The 25,269-nt window shown below is 38.3% G+C and overlaps 1 long non-coding RNA gene across 1 annotated transcript; it reads left to right on the top strand.

Annotated features, from left to right (window-relative positions):
- Positions 1-2,971: 2,971 nt before the first annotated feature.
- Positions 2,972-15,429, top strand: LOC132053598 (uncharacterized). Its single transcript, XR_009414167.1, has 2 exons — positions 2,972-3,213; positions 15,176-15,429. It is a non-coding gene; the product is annotated as an uncharacterized LOC132053598 (long non-coding RNA).
- The last annotated feature ends 9,840 nt before the right edge of the window (positions 15,430-25,269 follow it).

Here is a 25,269-nt window from a genome sequence, read left to right as displayed (position 1 = left end):
GTTCAATGTAACATGGAAGACTTAGAGGAATCTGTGGATCAGAAACTTGAACAAGTGAGCATTGAGGCTGGTGTTTCTCCTAAGTCAAAGTGTAAACGTATGAAGAAAGGCAAAAAGGCTAATGGTGCTGAGATACAACAACCAACCAGCGTTGTGCCAAAGAGAGTTGCAGCAAATAAGATTTCTTTTGAATGATTGTTAAATCCTTTATTTGGAATATAAGATCAGTGGGGACACAACAAGATTTTCATAGTCTTCAAATGTTACATAAGCATCATAAGTTCTTATTTATAGCTTTGTTGGAACCTTTTCAACAAGCTTGGTATATACAGAAATATCAAAAGAGGCTAGGAATGAAGACTGCAGGAGCAAATTGTAATGGGAAGATTTGGTTCTTTGTGAATGAGGAAATTGATGTGGAAATCCTCTCAGATACCCCTCAGCAAGTCACCGTGAAGTTATTTATTCATGAGGAAAACAAATTCTTGATAACCACTCTGGTGTATGCTAAGTGTGATGAAATTGAGAGATTGCAGCTTTGGGACAATATATATCATTTTGCTAGTAATATAGATGCACCTTAGTTTGTTGGAGGATATTTTAATGTTGTTGTAAATGAAGATGATAAGATAGATGGAAATCCTGTAATTCCATAAGATTATGAGGATTTTGCATTTTGTATCAATTCATGTGAACTATTGGAAATTGCTTTTAAAGGGAGTCCTATTACTTGGTGGAATGGAAGGGCAGATGATGATTGTATCTTTGAAAGGTTGGATAGAGTTGTCATTAACTCACTGTTGCAGCAGTGGTTTGGTAACATAGAAGTAGAGCATTTGTCCAGGACTGGATCAGCTCATGCCCCTCTTCTCATTACTCTTAGAACTAATGCTACAAGCTTTACAAAACCTTTTAGGTTCTTGAAATTTATGATAGAACACCCCTCATTTTTGGATACTGTTAAAGCAAATTAGCCTGAGGAGAGTGATAGTAATCCTTTTTGAGTTTTAAAAAGAAGATCAAGTAAATGAAAAGAGGTTTGTCAGTATGGAGTAAGGAAACTTTTGGTGACATTTTCAAGAAGCTCATCATTATGGAGGATATTGTGAGAATTAAAGGGCAACTCTTTGAAGGAGAACCTACAGTGCAGAATAGAACTGTCCTAAAAGTGGCACAAGCTGAAATGAAGAGGTATCTGCATTATGAAGAAGAATTTTGGAGGCAAAAATCTAGTTATACATGGTTTACAGAAGGTGATAGGAATACAAGATTCTTCCATAGTATTGTAAATGGAAGAAGAAAGAGGCTGCAAATTAAGAGGATTCAGCAATCAGATGGAGTATGGCTAGAAACTGAAGAAAATATAGCAGATGGGGCAGTCAACTTCTTTCATAATTAGTTTGCACAAGAGGGATCTAATTCTGACTTTAGCATGCTCAAGAACATTCCTAAATTGGTGTCTGATGAGTGCAATGATCAGTTGTGTGCTTTTCCTACATTTGAATAAGTAAAAAGAGTAGTATTTGAGCTTAAGAGTGACAGTGCTTGTGGTCCAGATGGACTTTCAGGTACATTTTATCATGCATGTTGGGATATAATAGGTGTGGATGTCTTTAGTTTGGTCAAGACATTTTATGAAGGGCACACACTTCCTAAATCAATTACTCATATTAATCTTGTACTTCTTCCAAAGAAACCACTTATTCAAAGTTTTGCTGATCTCAAGCCTATCAGCTTGAGCAATTTTATAAAAAAGGTGATTTCAAGGGTGGTACATAGGAGGCTTGATAGTATTTTACCACAGTTGATATCCAGTAATAAATCAGGTTTTGTTAAAGGAAGAAGTATTATTGAAAATGTATTGCTTACAGAACAAATAGTGACTGATATTAGGAAGAGAGGAAGACTTGCAAGTGTTGTTATAAAGTTAGATATCGCCAAGGCATATGATAGAGTGTCATGGCTATATCTAACTAAGGTTCTGGAGAAAATGAGCTTTGCAGGAGTGTTGACACCTAATTTTTGACCTCCCTTAATTCATTTCATTCACTCAGAATCCCCAAATAATAAAGAATGAGCTGAGCATTTTAACAACCTTAAATGATTTTTATAAATTGCCCAGATCACCATTTCTTCCCCTTATATTAACAAAAAGGGATTTTCATGCATCATATTTTTATTTAGAGAATAATAAATATTTTCAGGATATTTTGTGAGATAAAAAAAAAAGAGGAAAGAGAGAAAGAGGAAGAGTTATTATTTAATCATTTAAAATTATTTTCAAATACTTCTTTCCTTTTATTTTATCTTTGAAAGTTTGGATAATTTAAGTAATTAACTATTTAACCTTTTTAACTCCTGATTTTTATAAAATAAGCATAATTGCCCTTTAATGTTTTAATTAGGCTAGTTAATTAATTAAGTGATAATTATTGCAAAATTGAGCCCTTTATATAGATATATTTTCCTTTTCTTTTTGCCTCGGACATAATTAATTTAGTCAGTCCACCATTTAAAGAAATTAGTTTGTTTTGCAAAATCTGCCTGTTAATATTTAATTTAAAATAATAGGTTTAACCTAATTTCCAAAATTTGATTAAAAAGGACATAATTAAAATAAATATGTTAGGCCAGTCAATTAAGGCCATTTTTAGGCCCATTAACAACTTAGCCGACTTCTTAAAATTATTTTTAGTAAAGTATTTGCGGCCTAATTTTCTCCGTGATTTAAATTTCCTCTAATTTTAGTTATTAATTGCTAGGAATTAGATATACCCAGCGTATACACCAAGTATACACACACATATATGAAATATAAGTGTATACACTTGGTGTGTACATGAAGATTAAGGCCCCCTTTTAATTGAACTCAGAATTGGACCGAGTCCAGCCCAAGAAGGCTGACACGGCCCAAATCCCCCCAACGTAAAAGCCAAAAGTCTTCAGCCTTCCCCTCTTTTTCACCATTTTCATGATATTTGGCTAGGGTTTGATAACCCTTAGCCACCACCTCACATTCTCTCTCTTATCCTCTGGCCAAAACACTTAGCCTCCGCCTTACATTCTCTCTCTCATCCTCTATCCAAAATGCCATTTTTGGCAATGTTTCAGATGACGACAGAGGTCACCAGGCCTTGCCATGGCTGAAAAAGGCAATGCAATTAATGCTACTGCCCTATTTCACTAAAACTCGATCGATTAAACCCAAGCATGGTACGTCCTTTTTTCTTTTTCAGCTTTTTGTCTATTTCTCAGTTAAACCACTGAGATCCTTAATTAATTTTTATTGGTTTGCATCCTTGAATTCGCATTTTCATTGGTTGGTTTTAGTCTATTGGGATTGACTCGAATAGGTCCAAATCGGACCCTCCATTGTTGATTCAGACTCATCGTAGCCGTTATTTCTTGAATTAAGGCAATATCTTTCACAAAATTACAAGTCCCACATCGTGTAAGAGTTGGGATTCTAGATTTTTGGGGTTCTATAAATAGAACCCCATGTCTCAAAAAGAAGGAGGAGAAAAAGAGGCATAAAAACCCAGATTTGAGCACTCGTACTCGAAATTGGGGTTATTAGTTAAAATTTTTTTAGACTTGACCCTTTGAGTTGAGTCATTAGTTAAAAAGTTTGTTTTTTTGTTTTCATTGTGTGGTGGCTGAGGAGGGAGTTGGAAGCACAAAGGAGCTTTCGAATCCAATTCTTGACTAAGGTTGCATTTAAAAAAGGTAACACTTTAAGCTTGTCATTTATTTTTTGTTATTTTGATAGTTAGTCCTTTTTTAGTATTAAGTGTTCTGGAGACTGATGGGTAGTCTCATAAAATAATCTTGTCTTAGCATTATTTGAGTGAACTTGGAAAAATCCCCTCTAATATGATGCCTTTACTAATTATGTGCTTAGCCTGATATTTGGGTTGTTTGTTTGAATTAAAGGACTTGGAATCATGTTAATCCTCCACAAAAAATGTGTGTGAACTGCTATAGAACTGAAATTATCCTTGTGGAATAAGTTTGAGGTCTGTTGAGGGTCAACAGTTCACTATTAGTAATATGTTTCAATAAGGAGTTTGCTTTAGCTAATTAGGGGACATATAGGATATTACATAACTGTTTGAGTAATAATTTAGATTGTATAATTTTGATAAGACTGCCCTGTTCTAGATGCCTACATGACATGTTGTTGGATCACTATTTGATCATTTGCCCTTTCAATGTGACAATACTTACTTTGAAAGAACTAATGACCTAGATATACCTCTAAGTGTTGTTGTATGATACTTGTCTTGAACCTTGAATGAGGTTGCAACTTTCACCAGCCTAACATGTGATATTCCTCTCCTAAGAGCTGAGATTGTCATGCTTCCACCCTAGTATTCTTAAGTGAGAATCATCTTAACTCTGTATCTAAAGAATCCTTGTACAAAATGCTCTGTTCACTCTTGATGTCTTCCATGATTGATTCTGCATTATTGTACAAGTACAATGACTTGACATTCTCTGTAATTTACTTCTATTTCCTATTGACTTGGTAAGTTTTATGGTGTACAATAACTGGCTGACCTAGTACAAATATAATGAAGAAAAGGATCAAATATATAAACTGATCAGGAGTATAGCATTTTAATAAGAGTCCCATGTCCTATTCAGAGCTCGCTCTAGCTTATTTCATATATTAAAGACAAATCAAGCTAAAATAAGACCTGTTGATTATTGATGTCTTGTTAGGAGACTGTAATGCTTAAAAACCTCTACTTGGCCATGATCTTTGGGTTGAGTTTGACTAAAGAGGACAGTTGGCTTGCTACTAACAACTTAAGTCTGAATTGATGGGTATTGAATGGACCTAGCCTTAGTAAACTAGCTATTATTAAGTTAGTGTTGGACATTAATCAAGGACAAAACCATAATAGGAATAAGTTTAAAAGGGATCTAAGCTAATTGGAAGGCAGTTAGAAGGAAGGGTGTGGACTAACAATGAATCATTAATTTGTTAATAATAGCTTGGGTTGACACTGCCACAAGACGATACCGTTCGGTATTAAAGTGGGACTAGGTAAAAGGGAGGGAGAATGAAACCACCTAACTCAGCTTGAGTCTTGTGTATATTAGTGGGAAGAACCCTGCCTAAAAAGCAAGCTAGTAAGTGATCTGAATCAATCTTTTAAAATAGGCTAGGCCCTTAGAACTTGAGTAGAAATCTAAAATGCTTACCATATAGCCTATTTGTGAAGTAAATATTTTGTTGTCTTTGCACACCATTGCATTTTGGGGACCTGTTTTATTACCAGCTGAGTCTTTGTCCTTTTTTGTGAATCTATTTGTGCCAAAGACTCAAAAGTTTGATTAGGTCAAGTGTTTAGAAGACCACAATTAAGAATATTTTTTTTTTTTTTTTTTTTTTAGTAAAGCCACCAGAAGGTGGTAATTTATTGAAAAAGAAAACTATGTACATATCAATCCAAAAGTGATTGATGAAAGAAAAGAATCAATCCAAAAGTGATTGATCAAAGAAGGAAAAACAGCAAAAAATATGAAAAATAGCAAGTGGAAATGGGAATACAGCTGATAAATACAATAGATTTGTAACAACTAAAAATCCAAAGGCCTTGACTTGATAACATCTATCACACCTTCAATGTCTCATAGGTGGAATGTTTCAAATCATGTGAATCATTCTTCAGGCAATCTTGAATGTAGTTGTATTCATCTCAGGGCATCATCTATCGTATATCTGCAGTGCCACTCTCAAACTTGTGCCATTGCTAAAAATAGTATGAAGCATATCAAGGACTATTGTAACACCCATATTAAGGAATGAGTATGATTAAACACACTAATACCACCTTAACACAGATGTTGCATCAGTCCATACTGGTATAACTTAGTCTGCATATTGTAAATGACTCTTTTGTGTGCCTGATCATCAGTCTGGAGCTCTATCTTGTATTGTTCTTATTCTCAAATTTGGAATTCCGGCCTTTTCTGTGCACAATATCCTCCTAGCTTGACTTGATAACTCATGGAAACTATTAAAGTGAATTGCACCTGCAAAATCAAAAACCACGTTAGTTAAAAAATCTGCAAGTCCATTCCCTTCTCTGTTTATGTGCACCACAGTCACCATCTGATCCCTTCTCATTCTTGGAATATCCTATACCACCTGATACGCTCAAATTACACCTATTAATGGTATAACGCGGACGATGTCAAATATAGTAACCCAACTAAGTTGGGGTCGAATCCCACAGGGAATATGGTGTCAAAAGGTTACTAAACTCGTAGAATGCTTAATTTAGGTCTAATGTCTTAATCCGATGATTTCTGTAAAAGTTGAGTTTTTTTAGGACTAATTGCTAACTACTTGCTTTGGATGTAATTTATGGCAAAAGAAACCAAGGTTGTGTCTCCGTTAGATAAAGTGTATGATCATGGGTATTGATCTTAATATACTTCTAATGGATCATTATATGAATGCACTTAACATCTATATGAATCTCTACTATTTTCCAATAAATAAAGATTATCTCTTTCTATGATTTTCCCAAATTTAAGAAAGTAACTATGAAGAACGGTTAATTATGCCACGTAAATTCTTCTTATTCCTAAGTGAATTTATTAAACAAAGTTTAAAGCTTTGAGTCCTTGTTATTTATTCTTACCAACCCTAATTATTTTCCCAAATAAATCAAGGTTTATGGCTTTAATCAATTTTTGCAACCATTAATTATGAATGAAGAATAAATAAAACCTAATAATCCATTATGTGTATATCAATCACAAAACACTCATCAATTGGGTTCACAACCCTAGTAAGGGAATTTAGCTTCTCATAGAAGAAGAAGAACAATAAGAAATAATGAAGATCATAATGCTTACAATTGATTGCTTGGAATTGAAGAGAAATTAATTGCAATTGTTTGTAATCCCAAAAGACTTTCAAAACTATGAGTATTTAGTACTAAGGAAAGTAAAAACTAAAATACGTGAATTGTACTTTACAAGAAACCTAAATTAGGTATTTATAATAGTCTAAGTCGTGCAAAATACGATTGACAAAATTTCCCCCGACGGACCAATGTACGGACCGTACATTTTATACGGTTCGTAGAATCAATGAACAAGCTCCGTAAAATCCTCTTCAGTTGCCAGACATATGATCCACTTTTACGGACCGTAAATATTATACGGTCCGTATAACTTGTCCGTAAAATCCTCTTCCCTTTAAGACTTTGCTGGAACAATCTACTGTGGGATTTATAGACTGTAAATAATATATAGTCCGTACTTCTGACTTGACTTCCGCTTCAGGTCTGAGGCCTTACTGTTATCCATCTACAATGGCTTTTACGGACCGTAAATATTCTACGATCCGTATGTTTCTCCGTATAAGTCAGGCTTCAGTTATTTTTCTTTCTTTGACAGTCTTTTTACTCCATTTCCACAACTTGCTCCCGAAATATGTTAAACATCTGCAACACATCACAAACACATCAAAAGGACCAAGACTTGCTCAAAAACAAGTAAAACTTATAGCCAAAGAGCATCGAATGTGCCATAATTTCACGGCACATCACCACCATTGCAATATCCCATGGGATTTTCCATTCTGCAGCAAGGATCATCTTCATTGCTATTGAGTCGACCATTATTAGTGGGAATAGTTGCTTATCTAAGCAATACTTCAACCCCATTCTAATAGCCATAGCTTCTGCTACCAAGTTTGATCCATCTTGTAACTTCTTAGGAGCAGCATACACCAAATCTCCCTCCTCATTCTTGATGCCAAAAGCAACAGAGCTTGGCCCTGGATTACCTTTAGCAGCTCCATCAGTATTACACTTAAACCATCCAACTGCAGGTCTCATCCACCTTATTACTTTATAAACAATTGTAGGTTTATACTCTTCAAAGAACTGCACAATGTGATGCCACCTTTTTGGAACATTTAGCCCAGGGAACAACACTTTGCATAACAAGTGTATGTTCAGATTGATGTGATATATCACCCTATTAAATGTCATGGTGCCTTCATGTAATTGATTATTTCTCCATTTCCATATTTTCCAAACAATAAAAGCAGGAACAACTTTAAAAACAGGTTTCAGCTTATAATGACATTTTGCCTCCCACTAGCTTCTGATAGCATGTTTCACTTGAACACAATTCATGGTCAATCCAGCTGCTGCATTAAAGACACTCAACACTTTGGCAAAGAAATCTCCACAAGAGAAATAAATGATTAATGGATTGAGCATGAGCTAGCGGGACTGCAAAGAAAGAACACTTAGAAACTATAGCAATACTAATGCTTGCCACCACCTCATCTACTTGCACTTTAAGCTTCCAAAGTCTCCATAAGAAGAAGGAAATCTTGAATGGCACACCCTTGATCCACATTTTATGAAAAGGCACTGTTATACTGGCTCTTTGTCTCAGTAACTCCCATGCATTGCCCACAGTAAATTTTCCCGAGCTAGTCATCATCCACCATGGTGTATCCCATTCATTAGATGCATGCTTAATGTCAATCTCCTACACTATATGCTGCACAATATCTTCAGGGAATAACTTCATGAGTTTTTGGACATTCCAGGTGCCATTTTACATTAGTTCAGCCACATCTTCCACCTGATCATTGATTGGCCAGCTACGAGGAACCATAAAGACAAGAGCACCTAGTTTAGTCCAGTTATCAAACCACACATTAGAACTCCTAATCTTAGGTTCCCACCATATTTCTTGCTCAATACTGTCCCTTGCCTCCAACATCATCTTCCAAACTTGAGACCCTCCTTTCCATTGTACTAACTGAGGAATCTGCTTCTTGCAATACTTATTCCACATGTAGTTAGCCCAGAGAGAACTAGACGTTCTAAACTTCCACAAAAGTTGTGCACATAAAGCCTTTGACATATCAAAGATGGACCTGAACCCCAACCTCCTTCATGTTTAAGTTAGCACATATTGAGCCATGATGACCAGTGTCTGCTTCTCCCTTCTTCCTTGTTATTCCAGAAGAACTTTGCAAAGATCTTATGAAGCTCTTTTATAACACATTTTGGTGGCCTGATAGCAGATAGTATATGGATTGGACTGCTTTGGAGAACACTAGTGATTAATACTGCTTTTCCACCATAAAACAATAACTTCCCTTTCCAAGTTTGCAACTTGTCCTTGACATTCTTCAACAGCTCATTATAATCAATTTTTCTCTTTCTTGCATGAGTAATTGGACACCCAAGATATGTAAAAGGAAATTGACCTCTCACAAATCCTGTTACTGCTTCCACCTATTGAATCAGCTGATTATATACCTTGTTAAACATATAGAAAGAACTTTTCCTCTTATTTATCAACTGTCCAGATAGCGTTTCATACTCTTGAAGAGTATCCATGATCAGCTGCAAAGAATTACTCTCTACAGATGAAAATATGATGGTATCATCTGCATAAGCAAGGTGGTTCAATGCAGAACTCCACTTAGGCATCCCATAACCTGTAAACGCTGACTGATCAAATAAGGAGTTCAATGCTCTTGAAAGTACTTCTGTAGAAATGATGAAAAGAGCAGGAGAGAGAGGGTCTCCCTGCTTGAATGAAAGAAACCATGAGCATGGCCATTCAACAACATAGAATACCAGTTATTTGCCAATAATCTCCATATTAAGTCAATGAATACCTCAGAAAATCCCATTTTCTTCATTACCTTACAGAGATATAGCCATGACACACTGTCATATGCTTTTGTCATATCCAACTTAATAACAACATTTGCAGGCTTCCCTCTCTTCGTTATGTCTATAACAATTTCTTATGTCAACAATACATTCTCAATAATATTCCTGCCTTTGACAAATCCTGATTGGTTAGAAGATATCACACTTTGGTAGCCTATCTCATCTTTGTCATGCACCACTCTAGATATGACCTTATTAATGAAGTTGCTGAGTCTTATAGGCCTCATATCAGAAAATGCTTCCACCACATTCTTCTTTGGCAACAGTATTAAGTTGGTGTGAGTAAATGACTTAGGAAGGGTCTGACCCTCAAAGAAGGCTTTAACTACTTTAAACACATCAACTTTGATCACTTCCCAAAGACTTCTGATAGAATATCCCAGAAAAACCATCTAGTCCACTAGCACTGTTACCTGATAATTCAAAAACAGATTTCTTCACTTCTTCCATAGTAGGCTGTTCTGCAAGCAATACATTATCATCCTCCTTAATCATTTCAGGAACATGATTAAGAATAGGAGAGTCTTGAATCTACCTTCTTGAGAAAACTGCCTATGATAGAATGAAACAGCCTCATCAGCAACTTTGTCAGCTTCCTCTAACCACACACCATCAGCATTTTGAATTCTCTTGACTTGGATTCTGTTCCTCCTACCTTTGACCAAACTATGAAAAAACCTTGTATTTTTATCACCTTCTGAGAAACAGTCCATTCCAGCTCTTTGTCTCCAAAATTCTTCTTCATAATGCAAGTATAGTTTGAGTTCAGTTTGAGCCCTTTGCATCACCATCCTATTCTCTTCTGAAGGATCCTCCTCAAATAACTGTTCTTTGAATTTTGACTATGTCCTCTCTGATGACCAGTTGCTTGAAAATATCTCCAAAAGTATCCTTGCTCCACTTGCTTAAAGCAATTTTCACCTTCTTCAGTTTAAGTTTAAATGACAGAAACATACCTTCAAATAATTCTTCTTCCCACTGTTGTCTAACAAGGTCTAGAAAGGATTCATGTTCCACCTAGAATTTCATAAATCTGAATGGCTTAAAGAAGTTCTGCACCTGATCCTCACAAGTTAAAAGTAATGGAGTATGATCAGATCCTGTTCTAGACAAATGTTCCACCTCTAAATTGCCAAACCAGTCTTGAAATAGCTCATTATGCAACATTCTATCCAGCCTCTTAAAGATTCAATCATTAGTAGCCCTACCATTCCACCATGTGAAAGGAGTCCCTTTAAAGGGAATCTCATGCAGTTCACAAGAATTCATGCAAAAGGCAAAATCTTCATACTCTTGTGGGGAAATTAGCAAACCTCCTATTTTTTCCTCTTCATTTAAAATGACATTGAAATCACCACCAATCAACCAAGGGAATGCCATATTACTAGCCAAACCGTACATATCCTCCCACAACTGCAATCTATCCCCTTCATTGCATTTAGCATAAACCATTGAAACTACTATTGCTTTATTCAGATCTTGGAAGAACAATTTAACAGTGATAGACTGTTTAGTATCAAGTAGTACTTCTACATCCACTTTGTCTTAAACAAAAAACCTGATCTTACCATTACAATTGAAATTTGCATATGACAGACCAAGTTTCCTTCTATATTTCTGAATCTGTCTTTGATGTTGAAAAGGTTCCATTAGAGAAACTAGGAAAAACTTATGATGTCTATGTAATATTTTAACTCTATGCAAAGCTTGTTGAGTATTCACTGATTTGATATTCCAAAATAGAGTTTTAACAATCATTTAAATGACTTCTTCGTGTTACCCCTTTTTGGCATGACCCTCACTGCTTGTTGGACTACTGGAACACCTTGTTTCTTCCCTTTTTTTGCCCCTTTACCTTGTGTTCTTGGAGAAATTCCTACTTCTTTACTGACTTTTTGAAGTATCATGTCTAAAGGAGCACCATCAACATCTTCTTTAATGATATTATCCTTGGCCTTATTCTCTTTCTCATCTTGCAGATCAATAGTATGAGAAATAACATCATGCAAAGCTTTGTTGGGTGAAAGCTTCTTGCCTACCATCAAAGGCTGAACTTCCTTAATTTCATGGATAATATCCAGGGCCATATTTCCTTCCAGATAAGAAAAAGGTCTCTCAGGAGGGTAAGATGCTACAATCTGCAAGTTGTTTGGACACGTATCCTCCAAAGCAACCTCAAATTCATCCTTCTTTTCATCTGCATCCACCTGGGGACTATCAGAGCATATGCACCTGGCTTCACTTGACTTACTATCCATATGAGAAACCACATCCTCCAAAGGAATATTAGTTTCAGTCTTCTCAGCATCCATGTACGCCATCCACCCTGATAGGGATTTCTGACTTCCCTTTAATTGATAACATATTAAAAGTAGATGCTTCTGAATTTCCAATTTCATTATTACCATCAACCTGTTCTAACTTTTTGTCAACATCTTCCACCTTACATACCTCTCCAATTTGCTCTAGCATCTCCATTTGCTTTGGAACACTGTGATTTGAACCACCTTGATCCTTCACCATGTCTGATTGATTGTCTATGTTAGGCAGTACATTTTTCTCCATAATCACTGCATGTTCAAGAGATGTATCTGATTCACCAAACTCCATCTCATGCTCCACCTTATCATCTAGATCCTGAACCAATCCAACCAGTTTCTCAGAAGTATTTTGCAAATCATCATGACTTTGAGAAGCAACATGAAAGTGCTGAGCTCATCAGTACTTTGCACATCAAAATTAGTCACCTCCTGATCCTGATGGACATCAGTATTGTTAACATTATCTTCACCATTGGAATCAACATTGTTTCTATCATTCTCATTTGTCAAAATCTGATCTTGTAACACATCAAATTTGTTTTGAACTATCACCATTAAATCCTTATTCTCCTTTGTATTTGCATTTACCACCTCTGATACTGCATTATCCTTCTTAGGACCATTAAAATCTCTATTGTCCTTAACAATATTCCAATTTCCAGGATTGCCAAGGACCCTTCCACTTGATAGTATCCTAGAATTAAATCTCCTTCTATTATGATGAACCTGCTTTTTTGGAGGCTGAGGAGCATGCACATCCTCCTCGACCATAACTTCCTTGCCTTTCTCTCCAGTAGCCGGTGCAACTGTCACATCTTCATCATCAAAGGCTGCTAATTCAGGATAGAGTTTCCAACATTTACTCTCATTGTGACCACTATTAAGAATCAGGGTTAATCCAGGGCCATTTAGTTACTTATTTGCCTGAAATACCTTTGAATCTTATTTAAAGATCTTGAATTCCTTAAGGTGAGAGTTGACACTGGTCTTAATCAACATATGTGATTATCCCATACCTAAGATTTGTAAAAGGAGTGAATCAAGTTGCTAATCTGAATCTATATTTTAAATCATGAGATTCCAACATAGTTTTATCTGGAATAAAACTGGTTCAAGATTCAAAGTGGAAATATACCTATTGTCCTCCTCTTGAATTATTTGGGTTTTGGTCTGAGTTTTAATACATTGTCCATATGTTTAGTTACCACTACTTGACTGACTGTCTCATATACACTTTCTATGACTTGGTCAAATAAAGTTTATAATATGGTATGACTTATTGAGTGTTTAGATTAGCTTGTGAGGGTTCTGTGAAAGATAAATAATGTTAGGAACCTACAAGTGACAAATTGACCTAACCATGATATGACTCTGTATGAATTCTATTAGGCCTTAGGGGTAAGAAATGATCTTGATCCTAACCTAAGTGGTCATGTCAGCTTGTGTGTACATACATTTGAACTTTCTTGAATACTTAGTTGTGAACATCTCAAGCAACAAAATCCATGTGATCATAAGGGGACTGAGAGTAAGTTAAAATCACATGGCCTTGAAGAACCTTTTTTAAAAAGGGTGTCCTGAGAGAGGATTAAGGGAGAACGAAGCATTGCTTGGTTCATAACACCTTTCCTCCATATAAAGGATACCATGGTACTTCTGTACACTACGGGATACATGCTTACTACACAAATGCTTTATGATCATAAAAGATTCTATCATTGGACTGAAGGACACAGACTGGAATCAGGGATATATGGATGAATGATTTACTACGAACTTAGTAGGAAATTTAGGTGTGTTCATTTGGCTAAGTCAGAAACAAAAGAAGGAAGTTTAGAGTTTCAAAATCATGAATTAAATATGAGTAGTAAATGCACAGGAGTTGAGTCACCAAAGACCCCTAGAACTCTGTAAAATCCCTCCCTCAAAGATTTTATCAAAAGGCATGGTTGTTTTCCTTTGTATTCTCTCCATTTCTCCTGAGATGTATCTTTGTACAAATCTTGCATATTCTTGTCATATATTGTTGTCACTGCAATAAGCTTAACAGGAATTTGAAGAGTAAGTTTGAATCATCTCATGTACCTAAACCTGTTAACACCTTATCTTGTCTGTACATTGCACCTGTGTGGGTTCAAATTGCTGATTGCTTTTCTCTGAACACTGTAGTGACCTGTACATGTGTACCCAAGCATTAGTAAAGTCTTGTTCTGCCTATATGTGTCTACCTGCTTATACAAGAAACCTTGCAGTTTATGTATTTCACTCTTGATTGACAAGTTGATTGTTTCTCATGGTTTCCCCATTCTATGTCAGAGAAAGTTAAATAAATACCAATTCCTTCCATTCTTATGTTATCTGAAACTATGAAGCAATCCATGTGTTAAACTGAATATTCATTCCTTTCTGCTATGAACACATTGGGGCCAATGTCTGATTGTGTGGTTTATTTGATCCTAAGTAATGGTCTAACTATTTTTATCTAAGTTTGATATCTGTATGAGGTAGGAATCCTCTTTGGTATAAGTAAAGGGTAAAAATCTGGCCAACTAATTAAAATGTGATCTCTAGAACAGGTGTTAAGGTTAGATATACACATAATATACATTAGGTCTTCAGAGCACGGAAGGTATACAATTAATACACACCTAATACACATATGATATGCACATCATGATGTGTATATCTTGGGGTATATCCTGCGTAAGCTTGGGATAGAGCAAGATATATAGGTCCTACATGTTAAGTAAGTAAAAAGGGAGGGAAATCATTAAGCCTCAAATCTCAACATAGTGGCCATTTTAGAGTCGTAGATGGGCACACGGCCCAATCCAAGTTTTGTAAAGAATAGCCCAATCTTTAAAAGTCTGAGATAGAGAGGGGACTTGGGCACCTCTTATATTTGGTCTTAAGCCGCAAAGGCCCAATCTTGCGTACTTATGCGAATGCAATATATATATATATATATATATATATATATATATATATATATATATATATATATATGTGTGTGATAAGTTCAGTAAATCAAAAACTAACTGGGCCCCCCTTTTTTTTTTTTCTCCTCTCCACTGCATGCCATTTGAACCAAGTCCAAGCCAAACCTGTTGGCCTAAGGCCCAATAGGTCAATTCTTTCAAAAAACCAAGAACTCCAGGTCGACGTAAGGGAAGCTGATATTGTAGAAATGCATTGAAAATCTAGTCATGGGTGAAAATAACTAACTAGGGGTTTGGTACACCCCTAGACTATTCCTTTCTCTTATTTATGTTAATTCAATTTATTAAGCGTTGTAATTTTTATGAATTTGTAAAAACATTACATTGTATTGGAATCATTATATTAGAACTAGTAGTCTTAGGACAACGGTACATATGCCGTTTAGTTGACTCTAAGTCCCCAATTGCATTTCAAAAAAATCTGGGTTAAAAACGACGATTTTTTTTTTTTTTAAAAAGGGTGATAAAACATGATTCCGATACAAGTTAAAAGATGGAAGGATAAAAGATTTTTTCAGAGTTACAAACGATATGCCACTTCCTCATGTCAAATAAGATTAATGCAGGAGTAAGTAGTATGTCTCTTTGCAAAAAATATAGGAAACGAGTTTCGGAAAAAAATAAATTGGTTTAAAGCTAACTATTTTGGGCCAAGCCCAGTAGCAAAAACATAAAGAAAACTCTTGGGGATTCGCCCCTTTTATTCCTTTTCAAACCAAGAAAGGATACAAAAACTTTGGGTCTAAAGCCCATCTAAAATTCAAAGATGGGGCCAAACCCGCCCAAAAATACATTTTTTTTTAAAAAAAGAGAATGTATACAATTTTTTGTCTAAGGCCACTCTAAAGTCAACATTTGTTCACATATATACCCAAGTTCAATGAAAAAGATAAACTGTTTTTTATTGGGGTTAATTCAAAAAGTGAGATACGTTTGTAAATACAAAGTTTTAGGATAAAGCGTTCTAACATATTATACGGACAAACTCGAGACAAAGTGTGTGAATAATGCATAAATATACTTATATTTACAAAACCAAAATATTTTGATCATTCTATAAAACAAAATACATTATCCTTATATGTAAAAGGAGTTTATTCTTATCCGGATATTATAAATCTGAACCTAAATTACCCTATATGTAAAGGGGATATATTCAATCCTTCTCGAAACCCAATGATATGCAAATAAATGACAATATTTTTTTACAAAAAATGCGGAAAATAAACAATAAGTAAAACAGTTTAAGCAAATAGTACGGATCCTTAATACTAGGGTGCCTAACACCTTTCCTAGAGGATCACCAGAACTCTTACCTAGAACTTTGGATTACGAAGGCTTTTTTCACAATATATGAATAAATCGTTCGAAATTGGTTTTCCTAATTTCCTAAAAATTAGGTGGCGGCTCTTTTAAAATAAAGTCCGAAAGAGCACCAATGATTTTGAAATAGCTTTTTCCGAGCGCTAACTCCGCCCGCGAAAATGCGAACCATCACAAATGGCGACTCTACTGGGGACTTAAAGGTTCTAACCATAAGGATTCCAATATAATGTGGGTATCTTTGCATGCATATCATAACTCCGCCACTCCTGGCATTTATTTTACATTTTCTTCCAAAGGCGATTTCGCAGAGCACGCGATCGTACCTTCACTAAAAAATCAAAATACTTCTTTTGGAACTGTTATGAGGTGGGGTTGGTTCGTGGTCGCCCAACAACGCTGACAATTCAGCCCCAGTTGTCCACTTGGGTTCCCGGTCTTTTGTGAAAAATTCACTCTAGTAAAACTAGGATAGATCTAAGTAAAATCCCTACTGAACTAGAGCATTCATACCTAGACGAGATTTGGGTATCTCATACCTACTTGAAGCTCATTAAGAGAGACCCACTTGCGCTCGAAAGGTCTATGACCCGAAGAATACCACATCTCATTTGTGTGCTATGTGGAAGCATGTTTAGTGCCTATGTGATGAACCGTTGACCATGTGGGGATGGGGGAATTCTAACGGTGTTCTTTTTTGTAGATGGAAGGCCGCATTCGTTTTGACATAATTGTCGAGGCTCCGAATTTGTTGAGGGTTTGGTGGGCATGGTTAGGGGATGACCGCAAGAAGACAATTAGCTGCACTTTAGGTCATTTACCGACTATCATGACGATGAAAGGTCATCTGGAATTAATAGAGCTGTTAGCATGATATTAGGACGATAAGGAAATGTTGTTCCACTTCGGCGAAATTGAGATGACTCCTACATTAGAGGAGATTAGGGATGCCATATATACCAATGGAACCTGTCTAAGGAAACGACACAAACCAGATCACCACCTGTTATTTCTGCAAAGGCCCATAGTCGGGCAAATCATGAAGTTTCTTGCACTGACTGAGGCGCCCTGGGCGCGAAGACCTGTTGTAACATTTAGGGTTCTATATCGGAGATTCGGAGATGTCACCGGGTATACTCTGTATCAGAGAGAGTTCAAGAGTAGAGAATAGTGGGAAGCTGCTAGACCATTGGCATTCGCCATAGCCCTGCTAGGCATTATGGTATTTCCACAGGGTGGTTCGATGGCCATAGACACTCGAGTGATCTACTTAGCTCATGCTATTTTCTATAGTATAACCAAGGACCAAGAAACGAGGTACTTTGATTTAGCACCCATCATCCTGGCAGACATTTTCCGGGCTTTGGACAAATGCCGAAGTTGTTTTCGATACTTTCAAGGATGTAGCATGTTGTTACAATGGTGGATTATCAAACACGTTAACATGGCTAAGGAAGTCCAGTAACATGGCTAAGGAAGTCCAATATCTGAGCAACTATAACAGGATAGACCGCCTCATAAATTATTGGCCAAACTTTGGTTACATGTCCAAAAGGGGGATGGGCTGGCTTCTTTGAGGAACTGACGGAGGGTAGAATTTGGTGGATGTTTTCTGACTTTATATCAGAAAATGTGGTGGTTCGAGGCAAGAATTTCCCTTTTGTTCCATTAACTGGGGTTCGAGGAATCCGCCCTTATTATCCTTCTCCGATTTTGAGGCAATTTAGTAGGAGAAAGTGATACCTCAGGCAGGAAATCCTGAGCAATTCATCATTGGGCATACGGGCCAGAAGATCAAGAATGCCTGTGTGATCCTTAGAGAATGGAATGGTCGCGTGAGTTGGGGTCCAGACACTTTACCTCCGGACAGGTTCGAAGCAGGGTGTGACCCAGAGTACCATGAGTGGCTACAAAGACACCTGGCCTGGGCATCTACCCTAAGACCTGTACCTCTTCACGATGCTCAAGAAGAGAAGCACCAGAAGGACTGCTTGGAAAGCACGGATGAGCACTTAGCCCAGATTCTAGAAGAAACAGATCCAATAATAGTCAGGATGGAAATGTACCAAGCACGTCTTCAGATTCAGACTACCCTTCGGAGGGCGAAATAGGCCAAGACAAGCCAGGCCTCGACATCAACCGCTAGAGTAGAACCTTGCTGATTTACTACATTATATTGAGCCCCTTGTCAGCTTCGTCATCTTTGTAATCCCTTCTGGGAACATATTTTTATTATTAACTAATGATGATTTTTTGGGGCAATGGTTCATTTTCACAAATGGCACTTGCATGCTTCACTCGTTTAGGAGAGCCTTGACTCAAAAAGGGCTAGGAACGCCAGTAGTATAAATATCTGTCAGAATTATATGAATGCTTGCTATGTGCCTCACATGCCTACTTGCTATGTGTGCTATCATGTATTAAGGCTTGAATATATTTGATCCGATGAACTAAAACCACACACCAAAAGAAGAACCAAAAACATAAAACTTATCAAAATTTATCTCCATTAAAATGTTGACTTGCCATGACGAACCAAGGAGAACAAGAGACTCGGACTGCGGAGAGATAGCGAAAATATTAAGAGACAAGATACTACAAATGGAGAAGCACCTCCAAGAGATAGGAAGTAAAATTGAAGAAGTGACCGACTGCTGGAGATAGTTGGGAACCCACCCCAGGGCATACCCCAAGAACAATACTACGGGAATGTCCAAGAAGAAGTAAGAGAATTAGTGCTAAACTATATACCTCTAGAGAGGAGGCCTATAACTCCTAGAAAGGGAACTCTAGGAGGAAGGAAGGAAAGCCTAGGAGCTGGATCAGGTCATTGGGTGGCCGAGTCGGACCCCCAGGAGGAGTCAGAGCCCTAACAGGAAGCCTTTGAACCCTTTGAGGGAGGGGAACCAGAAGAGGAGGGTCTCCAGAATATGGAGGAAGAAGATTTGGAGCCTATTGACGTAGAAGCTAGGGAGAAGAATGACCATTTGGAATGTTTCCTGAGTTTGGTGAAGAGGAAAATGATGCCAATGAGGAGTCTGATTATTATGCCCCGATCAATGAGGGATCTGACTTCTATGCACCCTCACCCATGCTGGTGCCTGCGACCTCCACCATGGCATCAGAGAATTTCGAAAGAGTAGGCCTTTCTGAGCCTGCTTGATGGGGAATAGCCTTTAAAGCCCACTCCTCCCCATTCAGAGTGGCTCCACGACCCGTTACCTCTAAGGAGGTGTATGAGAGGATGTTTGCCACAGGAGTGACTTGCACCACTAGGGCTAGGTTGCTACCATCGGAGTTGGTGTATTCTTACAAAAGGTGTCCGTTCCACCGCAACCAAGCTGGTTATACCGTAAATGAGTGCTTGGGGTTAGAAGAATTTGTAGTCTAATTGATGATATGATCATTGGGACTTTGTCGGGGCCACACACCCTACTAGTTCATGACCCTATTATCCTTGAGGAGGGATTCACTACTGGCACGCAGATCTGGCAGTACGATTTCATGATCTTCGAGGAATCATACGCCCGCATATTTTCAACCCTAGCTAGTCTGAGAAAGATTAGACCCGTGGAGCCTCCCACGAGCTCGCACCATTAGGGCCCAACAGGAACAAATTTTGCTGTCGTATCATACAAGGGCCATGGGGCACGACATAGAAGAGTGCCACGCATTTAAGCTCGAGCTTGAACACAAGATCAGTGCAGGAGAAACTTTGGTCATCTTACCACCACAATATTGAGAAGGAAAGAGAATGAGAGAGAGCGAATTTGTAAGGATAGCGACTCGCGGGACTGTATTTTTGGGTAGATAATAGGTGTCCCCATTTTTGCATATAAAAGGTTACCCCCTTTCCCCCATAAATGTTGTAAGGAACCGTGCTGACCTGACGTCCCTATGGAGGGATACGCGGGAAGCCCTAGTCGGGCCTAGTCTGGGGATGTCTTTAGCTAGGCTGAGTTTAAACTATATTTAGAATATATATATATCCTTCTTTTGTAAAACGAACTACGATAGGGCCTGATTTCCCTTTGTGGGATACGTAGGCAGTCTACGTAAGACTCGGCCCTTACATAATATAAATTACAATTTCCCCCTATTTGTTTAACTTCCAAAGCAAGAGAGGGTTTGCCAGAGTAAGTCAGCCATAAAGCCCATTGGACAAAGATCCACCCAAACATCAAAAGACATACACATCCGAGCCTTTGGGACAGAGGATCAAAATATATTCAAGCCTAATGCATGACATTATTTGCTATGTGCGCTTTAAATATCAATATGTGATATCTTGTTTTTCCCTTTATGTCGAGTAACAAACATTGTCTACCTTTGAGTTATTCTCGTCTTATAGAACGAGGCCAATTAGCATAGTACTGAAATCTGGCATACTTTACAAGGTCCAGATCAGCGTTAGCATCATTCGCAGGTAAACGCAAAGAGAAGATGACTGGTACTCCCAAGAACGGAACTAAACTCTCTCTCCGCGACGGAGATACCCAAGATCCGCAAGAGGTATCATCCCAGGAAGATGTAATTGCGACACTACTAACTGTCGTTACGGCTCTACAAGAAAAGATACCCCGGATGAGGCAACGAATATTGGAAAGGATGCCTCGACAGAGGAAAGAAAGCTTCCTCCTCCATTTCTTTCCCTGAACTTGCCAATGCTCGATCACTTCCCTATATACCCGCCAGGAACTATCCCACCTCCACTAAGCTTCACCAACCCAAATCATATTGGAACTTCTTATCGCACTCCTCCTCCAGCAAAATACATCCAAGCCCCAGGGACCAGCTACTCAGCTCCTTCTTTCCAGGTTCCTCATCCTATCCTCGTTAATTCGGCAGGCCAGTTATGTGCTCTAGCTCCGCCAACTGGGAAATCCTCCACTGCCCCACTCAATTATCCCGCCCACCAGGTTTCGTTCTTTACTCCCAACATCCCCAACGAATGCTCTTCGGGGCACAAGGAACTACACCATTATGAAGAAATGAAAAGGGCCTGGAGAGCCGAATAGGATAAGCGGGAAAAAGATATGCAGAAAAAGATGAAGGAATTATTGGAGAAATCCAACAGGTCTGCAAGAAAGGCTACGAGCTTGAGGTATGATGATATGTGCATACATCCGGATCTAGACCTACCAGAAGGGTTTAAAATCCTAAAATTTAAAATGTTCAATGGAGCAGGGAATACCAAGGCACACATCCGATACTACTGTAACCAATTGGTTAGAGTAAAGAAAAATAAACCTTTGATAATATGACTATTCAGTCGTAGCCTGACTGGAGAAGCCGCTGAATGGTTCCCAACTCAAGATATGCGTCAGTGGCACACCTAGAAGGACATGGCAGAATCCTTCATAGAAAGGTTTCGCTTCACCGTCGAAAGAGTGCCAGACCGCTATTATCTTGAAAAAGTCAAACAGAAATAAACAGAAAACTACAGGGAATTTGCCAGCAGATGGAGGGCTGAGGCAGCCCATGTGCAGCCTCCTATGTTTGAAGGAGAGCTAGTCTCTGTGTTCATCAGGTCCGAAGAACCTGATTTCTACGACAGAATGTTGTCCATGGCCGGAAGATTGTTCGCTGAATTGGTCAAAATGGGAGAGGCTATAGAAGATGGCCACAAATTCGAAAAGACAGTTAGCATCTTCCACAAAGCATCTGGACAAACTGCTTATAACAACCCGTTGGGTCGTTATTATATCTCTGACACGTTTGACCCTTTCCGGAGCTTGGTTAGCTAACTTTTTACCCGAGAGGACCGTTGACATGCTTTTTGAGGTGTCTAGATTTGATTCGGGCGACTTTTTGTGAAAATTGGGCTTAAAGCGAAAAATAGTTGACTCAAAGTTGAATTTTGGGTAAACTGACTTTTTTTGGAAATCTGTCGATTCTGAGAGGTCCGTATGGTATTTTAGAACCTGTGTGCATATTTGGTTCGGTTCACAACACACTCGGATGCATTTTGAGACTTGGGTTGGAAAGTTAGTTTTGAGGTATCGGGGATTGACTCGGTCAACGATACCCCCAATGGAAATTCTGGCGCTACGAGTGCGTTCATAGCATGTTTTTATCTATATCTGCATATTTGGTTTGTGTTCGGGAGGTTCCGGGATGGTTCCGGGGGTCAAATTCAAATTTGGAAGACACTAGAAAATTCTGGTATCTGGTGCCTCCGATTCGGCCTCCGATTCGGTCCTCCGATTCGGCCTCCAATTCGACCTCCGATTTGGTCCTCCGATTCGGTCCTCCGAATTCGGCCTCCGATTCTGCCTCCGATTCGGTCCTTCGATTCGGCCTCCAATTCGACCTCCGATTCGGTCCTCCAATTCGGCCTCCGATTCGGTGACGGGCAGTGACTGGGGTATTTATTTATATAAAACCCCAAATCCTTCCATTCATTTATTATTCCTAAGTAGTTCATCTTGGGAGCTTTTCTAGAGGTTTCTTGGAGATATTTTGGGAATGCTCTTGAAGGTAAATCTTGCTATCCCTCTTCTATTTCTTAAATCCTAATCATCATAGATTTTCCCTTTCCTTTAATAGTCCCTTAGTAATGGAAGATGAAAGTGGATTTTGATAAACTTTTCCCTAGGCTTATTAATGATGAAATTGATGGTATTTATGTTAGATTTTGATGAATCTAAGCTTGTTAATCATATATCTCCCATTTCTAGTGTTGAATTTTGAAATTAAAGAGTTAGGGTTTATACCCAAATTGGGGGTTTTACTTCAAATTTGAAATTGGGTAAATCTATGAGTTAACTTAGCAATTAGTGGTTGGGTTATGATCACCTAGTGCCTAATTGGATATTTTGCTCTTAAATTTCCCATTTTGCCCTTGTAGGGCCGTTTCCCCAATTTCGAAGGTTGGAATTGACCTAAATTGAATAGTAATAATATTAGTATCATTCTTCATGATTTCTAATCTAGATTTCAGTTATACTTAGACTACTTTGGTTCTAGGTTCAGCGGAAAAGCAAGGCAAAGGAGTAAGTTGTTGGTGTTGCGGTTGGGCCATCCAGGTATGTTATGGATTATCCTTGGTGAGACTTCGTATAGCGAAGCACATATTTAGATTATATTGCTGGAGACAGGATGTGAACCTTTAGGTATGAAGTTGGGTTGAATTTTGCCTTAGGTTGGGGCCTATTGTGTGTTGGGACTGGCCACCCCGTTATATTGTGTTTGATTGTTCTATTATGCTGGCTTGCAGCCGTGAGTTGTTGATAGATATTGGATTATGTTTATCGTCTTGATTACGATATTGTTGGCATACCCACTGTTGGTATTTGTGATTCGGATATATTGTTATCATACCCACTGTTGGTATTTATGGTTCGGATACATTGTTGGCATACCCACTTTTGGTATTTGTGATTCGGACGTATCTTTGGCGTACCATTTGTTGAAATGTGATTCGATTATATTATAGGCATACCCAATGTTGGTATTTATGATTCGGATATATTGTGTCTTACCCATGGTTGGTACTTGTGATATTGAGCATGATTATCGATGTTGATCCGTACGTTGCATGCACTATACGTTTTCATAATACACGTGCGTGGCCGATATCCGAGGTTCATCTCGGAATCGTTGTTTGAGTGAAATTGATACTTGATAAAACTCTTTTACTTGAGTGATATGAGGTGGCCGATATCTGATGTTCATTTTGGAATTGTTGATTGTGTGAAATGGATACTTGATGAAACTCTTTTGCTTAAGTGATGTGAGAGGCCGATGTCCGATGATTATTTTTGAAATCATTGTTGTATGGCCGATATCCGATATTAGTTCCGGAATCATTGTTAGTGCATGGACTCCGCGGGTCCCCCAGGGTGGTGCCGGTCAGAACCCCCCGTCGGCAAAGATCCGGGATCCCGTTTGTCTGTTGGGCAAAGATCGGGGCCCCAGTGGCATAGACTTTACGATTCACATTTGGGATTGTTTACCGAGACGTCGATATTTTTGTCTGGAGTACATGTGCACATCGCATTTGCATGGCATTGCATTGCATTCATACACTACTGCATTGCATTTCATTATGACTTGATTTGAGATGTTTGGTGTTGTATTGTGATGTTGGATTAGATTTTATATATTCAGACTTGGCACATTCGGATTAGATTCTTTACATAGGCTATGACGAATACTTGGATTGATTACATTGACTTATACTTGTTGGTTTATTTGCTTATCTGCTTTATTATCTGAGTTGTGTTAGCTATGCTTAGTCGGCCGATGATGCCTACCAGCACCGTTGTTTTATACTGACCTACGCTTGCTGTATTCTTTTATGGATGCCGAGTATTAGACAGGTCCCACTCTTTTCCCTCGTGGCTGATTGGCGAGGCTGCTGTAGAGTCATTCCAGGGTGAGAGCGATGACGGCCGCTGCCCGGATGTTCTCTCCTTTACTTACTTATCTTACTCTTATTTCGAGACAGTTGTATTATGATACCTTATCATCTTTCAGACTCGTAGTATTTAGTTAGTGCTCTTGTATGACCAAACCAGATCTATGGGGTTGTATTCAGTAATTTCGCACTTTATCTTATATGGATGATTTGAGACTTATTCTATATTTATTTCCTCCGCCTTTACTTAAATTGGTTATATTGGGATAAGGGTTCGCCTATCGCGGTAGTAATGATAGGTGCCCGCACGGCCTAGTGAAATGGGTCGTGACAACTGTTCTATCGAGAATCTTCGGCAAGAAAGAGAAAGAGGACGTGGCAAGCATATCCCACGCTCCCGAATCCGAGCCCAAAGAACCACAGTCACCCGTATAGCTCGCCCCTCATAAATTGTCGAACACTTGTGTGCTACGCACAGCCCAACTTTACCATCCTTGTGTGCCGGCTTACACGGTTCCACCTAGCGT

The sequence above is a fragment of the Lycium ferocissimum genome, chromosome 4, assembly GCF_029784015.1.
Source record: "Lycium ferocissimum isolate CSIRO_LF1 chromosome 4, AGI_CSIRO_Lferr_CH_V1, whole genome shotgun sequence".
Lineage (NCBI taxonomy): Eukaryota > Viridiplantae > Streptophyta > Magnoliopsida > Solanales > Solanaceae > Lycium > Lycium ferocissimum.
This window is presented reverse-complemented; position numbering and strand designations above follow the sequence as displayed.